A 7,425-nucleotide genomic window follows, 5' to 3' on the forward strand; every position below is an offset into this window, starting at 1 on the left:
TAGGTAAAAGTTGGAGTCAGCTTTTTCTCACCATTTTTTTTTAAATCAAATATCTCAAAAAAGAGTTCCATAATCTATCAATATTTTTAGCTTATTTTGTTCCTTAACTAATGCTCTTTTGATTAATAGCATCAAATTTAAATTCTTGATTTTTTAAAATTTCACCTGACTACATCCTTAACCTGTTATATAAATTTGGTTTTTATGTTGCATAGTTAATGCTATCATGTTATATAGCGACATAAGCATTTATACCAGTTGAATATGCAGTTTTGTGTTATCCCACCAATCTAAAATAGAAATAAATCAGTGTAAAATAAAGATATATAATCCTGAATATAAAGCCTGTGAAAAAACTATTCATGTCTGATTTCAATTGTGGTATATTCTAAAAAAAATTGCAACATGAATACTTAGGTAGTTAAGTATTTGTTAGTCCCATTCTCATGTGATTAGATTTTTATTTATCATTATTTATGACTTTATCTTACATATTATATATGACTTAAAATAGAGAGCTTTAAAAGTTTAAACTTAAAGCTTCAGCAACTTTTTTTATGCCCTATCTTTTAAGTATCCTTGTCTGTACTTTTAATATTTTATCATACAAGTTTTAGGTACTTTCTCTTTTATGGTGCCTGTTTTTATACGCCCGTTAACGGGTCGTATTATGGTATACCGTTGTCCGTCCGTCTGTCCGTCCGTCTGTCCGTCCGTAGTCAACATGTCGGACATTAACTCAAAAATGCTTTAACAAATTTGCATAAAACTTTGGTGAATTGTTTATATCTATTGATGTGAGCTCCCTTTCGTTTTTTATAAAATTTAGATTTTACGTTTCCGAGTTATGGGGTTTTATTCATTAAAAAAAAGGGGGATTTTCCAGTTTTCGGACAATAAGTCAAGAATTCTTTCACCAACTTGCAAGAAATTGTGGTGAATTGTTTATATCTATTGACATGAGCTCCCTTTCGATTTTTATAAATTTTAGATTTTACGTTTCGGAGTTACAGGGTTTTATTCATTAAAAAAGGGGGGATTTTCCAGTTTTCAGACAAAAACTCAAAAATGCTTTCAGCAATTCTTATGAAACTTTGGTGAATTGTTTGTATGTAGTGATGTAAGCTCCCTTTAGAATTTTATAAATTTTACAATTTACATTTCTGAGTTATGGGGTTTTATTCATTAAAAAAAGGGGGGATTTTCCAGTTTTCGGACAATAACTCAAAAATGCTGTCACCAATTCTCATGAAACTTTAGTGAATTGTTTATATCTATTGATGTAAGCTCCCTTTATATTTTCATTAATTTCTAATATGAGATTGAGAATTAATTGAACTTTATTTTTTTATAGTTTGACAACAGATTTACTAAGTATTGCACAACAGCAAGAAATCTTTAATTGAACATAAATTCAATTCATATAACCAATTTCTAGTTCTTTGAATACATTTATTCAGAAACCTATAATATGTCAAATATTTAATAACAAACCAAATTCAGACCTGAATCAAGCTTGAATATTGTGTCCATTTTTGCCCCAACTGTTCAGGGTTGGACCTCTGCTGGCGTATCTAGCTGCGCTCAGCGAAGCAGTTTATTAGTATGTAGCTTTTAATTTTAATTTTGAGTTAGAAACTATTACTTACAGGCATTAGTATTTTTTTCAGGAAAAGTATATGTAATTAGGCAATATTTCTGATTTAAATGAAATTCTGTATGCATTTTGAATTCATTGAACTACATCTGAATATCTAAAAAATATATATAAGTAACATTTATATTTTCAAAGAAACAGATGAATAAAGATTTGTGAAGGCCTATCAATGATTAGAATGTTTGTAAAAAGATACATTAATCCACCTCAAAGTGTGATTCCATAAAAAAAAGTCCACAGAATCTTGTTTAAAATTGATAAATTTTATTCATGTAAACAAAAATAGATGAAATTATTGTGGGTTGGGGTCACTGGATTTATTTTTACTGATTACTTGTACATAACTGATATTTTTTTATCCTTTTATAGATATCAGCCTTACATATTAAAGCTGAAAAGAAAAGAATCCTTGACACTTTGTCCATCTTCTCCATCATCCTTAACGGTAACATCATTCTAACTTAGAATTTCAACAATACCAATAATGGGTACAAAAACTAAGTCTAGAACTGAAATAATAAATCAACTGACCTGTCTTGTCTCGGCAAAAATGCCAAATTTATTTATTTGGTTTTGGCAGAAATAATATATTCAAATTAGCTGACACATTCTGATATAGCTACAAGGTCACATAAAGTTTGCCAGCTTTTAAAAGTATCTTCCAAGGACTTTTTGTTTTATAACAAAATTATAAGGATTGATCACATCTATCCTTTTCTGCTTGGTGATACATTTCTTTTCATTCATTTTCCAACAAGTCCCTTTAATTATTGTGCAAAATTTTTTAAAAAAGAAGGCATTAAATTTATTGTTCACACCTATTCTTCAACAAAAATGACTTTGAAGAATTTGTACATGTTGTAACAGATAAGCATTAAACACTAGCCATTTTAGTTTTAGGGCTGTTCCAAAATTTATCAGGTGGAGGTATGGGAAGAACTCAAATTAAATAAATATTTGGGGTTGCATTTTCCTCATATGTTTGTAAGAATGATAAGTAAGTGAACATTTTTGTTTAAAGTTGGTCAGGGTCTTAAAAAAGTGCCTCAAATTTCCCATGCGTTTAATTCTGAAACATCACTTATAAAAAATGCATGATTGTTGGTTATCATACATCTATGGTTAATATACAGTCAGTAATCATAATATTTTTTTAATTTAAAATTTTTTAAATGTTTCTTTCTTTTCTGATTCCGTAAATAATTAAACATTGTAAGAAAAAAAAAATTTTTGTTCATGGTGATGATGAAAACATAGTAATATTATTATTAAAATATAATTCATCAGCAATTATGTAAAGACTTAATCCCACACTTTATTTTCTAATGTCAATCAACTATTTATAAAGTTGCATCAAATTAAAGATTAAAAATAATTATGTCTGATAGGGCTTATTACCTGGAAATTTTAATAGAAATAATTCAATAATGGTTAAATTTGTCTGGAAAAAAAATATTGTTCCTGGTAATGTGTTATAATTTGTAGTAAAACCACACCTTTTATCACGTTCTGCCACATATTTTATGTAAAACTGATTAGAAAGTGTTTATGGACTTTGTTTTTCATTAATGAACCAATGTTAATTACTGTTTAAAATATTGAAGTTTAATCCAAAAATAAAAATAAGAACTAACTTTAAAAAGGATAGTTGTACATTCCATTTCAAGGTGCTACTGTACAGATGAAATATCAAAATATTTATTTTTTGTTTCACTAATTTATTGTTGTACTTTCAATTGTTAAATGAAATAAAAATGTTATTTTATTACTTTGTTATCTATTTATGTCTTTGATATTTTTAAATTAACAAGAAAAACTGTGGAGTGTGGTAATTTCATTTGTCCTGTAAGGCTGTAAGTTTGTTCATTTTGTTAATATAACATTTAACGAACTGACTTACAAGAATGAAATTACCAGATAGCATTGTATGTTATTTCAAACATTTACATAGTCATTGACTTATATTAATAACAGTTGATTTGAATTGAATGCCAATTAGACAAGCTAATATAAGAATAAGATCTGAAATGATTGCCCATGTCTAAGACATGAACCTTACCAAAACATGGGTAATCAATAATTACAAAGTTTTCCTTGTTCCTCAAAAATTGTCTCAAACCTAATAAAATCATCAAAATTGCTATTAATTAAAATCGAAGACTGAAGTAGAAGTAGTTACACTTGTATGAAAATGTTAAAGTTTGCTTCACAATTTAAAAAATTTGAAGTCATAATTAACTAGTGATTGTCACATGACGTCAGTAGGTTATTCGGAAAGAGATCTAGGGTTCTGAGACAATTCAGCTAAAAACCCAAAAGATTAACTAAATACGACTATATAGGTCTTTATGATTAAATTTCATTCGATTTTGGTTGATACTAACAGTTGTATGCATATAAATACCCCAAAAAATGATTACACATTAAAAATTACTGGAAAGATGTTGACCAGAGTCAATGAAAAATAATGAATATTGGCACATAAGTAAAATGAATAGCAGTTATGCTCCTATTTGTTCGTTACATCAAGTTTTATGAATGTAGGTCACTAAAGTGTCTGGAAACTCAACATAGACAAAAAATGAAGCTCAGTCCATGAAGCATTATAAAAATGAGAAGATGTGGTATAATTGCTAATGAGACAACTTTCAACCAGAAACCAAATTACGTTAAAGTTGGAAACTATAGATCACCATACCGCCTTCAACAATGAGCAAAACCAAAGTCTTCTTTTTCTTTCAAATTCCGTAGTAAACTCCTTGCAGGAAGTGTAAAACATCCTGGATGTAGGTCATATACTTACTTTTAGTGAGACTGTTATTCTCCCTATAGTCATATGTACACCAGATGTTTAGTTGTCAGTCACTTAGTAACCAAATCAAAGTACTTGTGAGCACTGCAGGGTACAAATTGCTTTCATTTTGCATTGTATTAAGGAGTGGGTCAATTTAGGCAATATTTGGATTGGAATTATTTTCCTTTGTCCATAATTGTAGGTAAATGTAGAACAGATAGTCATTGGCAATGAACTATTTCTGAAACTGTGTAATTTTTAGTAAAAACAGTTTTCTTTGTCAAATTACATACACACATCATTTTATGACTTGTTGAAAAATCATATATTTTCTCTCTATGGGGTCATTGTGTTCTGTCATCAAAATTCATCATTGGAAGTCACCCCATTTTTTTCATTTTTATAAATAAGCTTCAATTATTTTTTAGTTTTGTACTAAACTTTGTCTGCCTCTTCCTGATTTTGTTTTAAAACTTCGTATTTGCTTCAGGTATCATATTGGAAAAATTAATGAATTAAAGTGATTGTTATCCACAAGGCCAGATAATTAACCCAGGTATATCAAATGGTTGTCACCGTGAATAATCTTTATACTATTAACTGTATCAATTCACCCTCAAACCACCTGGGTGGTCTTGTGGTAGAATGCTCGCTTTCAGGGCTGGAGGTCGAGGGTTCAATCTGTGGCCGGGTCAAACCAAAGACCTGAAAATTTATATTTGCTGCATAACTGCTAGGCCACGGCATTAAGATAATAAAATGCTCCGCAGGGCGCAGCTTGATACGAATGCAGAGGTCGAACCCTGAACAGTTGGGGCAAGTATGGACACAACATTCAAGCTTGATACAGCTCTGAAATTGGATTGTGATTAAATATTTGACACAGCATAGGTTTCTGACACAGAATGAATGTGGTCTAAGAACTTAAAAATTTTAAATTGGACATTCACCTATTATGGTCCAATATCCAAAATCTAAATACATGGTTAGATTCAGCATATCAAAGAACCCCAAAAATTCAATTTTTGATGAAATCAAACAAAGTTTAATTTTGGACCCTTTTGACCTCAATGTGGACAAAGTTGATAACGGGGCCCAAAAATCAAAAATCTAAATACATGGTTAGATTCAGCATATCAAAGAACCCCATATATTCAATTTTTGTTGAAATCAAACAAAGTTTAATTTTGGACCCCGATTTGGACCAACTTGAAAACTGGGCCCATAATAAAAAATCTAAATACATGTTTAGATTCAGCATATCAAAGAATTCAATTTTTGTTAAAATCAAACTTAGTTTAATTTTGGACCCTTTGGACCTTAATGTAGACCAATATGAAAACGGAACCAAAAATTAAGAATCTAAATACACGGTTAGATTCGGCATATCAAAGAACCCCAATAATTCAATTTTTGATTACATCAAACAAAGTTTAATTTTGGACCCTTTGGACCTCAATGTGGACCAATTTAAAAACGGGGCCCAAAATCCAAAAACTTAATACACGGTTAGATTCAGCATATTAAAGAACCCCAAAAATTCAAGAATAAAACCCCATTGAAAATGGTCAAGAAATAAGCAATTTATACGAAGTATCTTCTTTTGCACAATACAGTGTGCAATTGAATATTTCTTGCTATTGCGCAATACTGCACAATTGACAATTTCTTGCTATTGCGCAATATTGTGCTATTGGATATTTCTTGCTATTGCGCAATACTGTGCAATTGAAGATTTCTTGCTATTGCGCAATACTGTGCAATTGAAGATTTCTTGCTATTGTGCAATACTGTGCAATTGAAAATTTCTTGCTATTGCACAATACTTATTATATAATAATTTACACATCCTGTTTGGTGTGTATCTCCTACCATATCATAAGTTTTTGCTTTTAAATAAATCAGAAATAACCAACTTAAAATGGAAAATTTTAAAAGAAAAAAAAAGGAAAAAAAAAAAATCCCCCTCCACCCAAATTTTTTGAACCCCCTTATGATTCATCACCCCCAAACTCAATCCCAGCCTTCCCTTTGTGGTATGGTACCTTGCAGTACAATTTCAGAGAGATCCATACACTTGAACACAAGTTATTGTCTGGAAACTAGAAAAATGCTTATTTTTGGCCCCATTTTGGCCCCTTATTCCTAAACGTTTCGGGCAATTACCCCCAAACTCAATTCCAGCTTTCCCTTTGTGATATGGAACCTTGTAGTACAATTTCAGAAAGATCCATACACTAACACACAAGTTATTGTCATGAAACTAGAAAAATGCTTGTTTTTTGCCCCTTTTTTGGCCCCTAATTCCTAATATTTTGAGGCAATTACCCCCAAAATCAATCCCAGCATTCCCTTTGTGATATGGAACCTTGTGGTACAATGTCAGAGAGATCCATACAAGTTATGTCTCGAAGTTACAAAAATGCTTATTTTTGGCCCCTAATTCCTTAACTGTTGGTACCATAACCCCCAAAATCAATCCCAACCTTCCTTTTGTCTTATTGAACCTTATTGTAAAATTTCATAGAGATCCATTCACTTAAACTAAAGTAAGAGTGCGAAAACCAATGTGTCTTCGGACGACGACGACGACGACGCCAACGTCATACCAATATACGACCGCAAAAATTTTTGCGGTCGTATAAAAACAAAGACTGGACGGCCTGGAGTCAGAATAATGTGTCTGCAAATTTTGTCTTGCTTTTTTTTTTGTTGTAATCTCTGTCCTGCCTTTTTATTTTTCACTCTATTCCATCCTGCCTTTTTATTTATTAGTTTATCCTGACTCTTTTTACATAAATTGTCATCCTGCCTTTTTTTTTTCCAAAGTTGCTCATCCTGCTTTTTTAGCTCACCTGGCCCGAAGGGCCAAGTGAGCTTTTCTCATCACTTGGCGTCTTGGGTCGTCCTTAGCTTTTTACAAAAATCTTCTCCTCTGAAACCACTGGGCCAAATTTAACCCAACTTGGCCACA

The sequence above is a fragment of the Mytilus californianus genome, unplaced genomic scaffold (assembly GCF_021869535.1).
Source record: "Mytilus californianus isolate M0D057914Y unplaced genomic scaffold, xbMytCali1.0.p SCAF_11, whole genome shotgun sequence".
Lineage (NCBI taxonomy): Eukaryota > Metazoa > Mollusca > Bivalvia > Mytilida > Mytilidae > Mytilus > Mytilus californianus.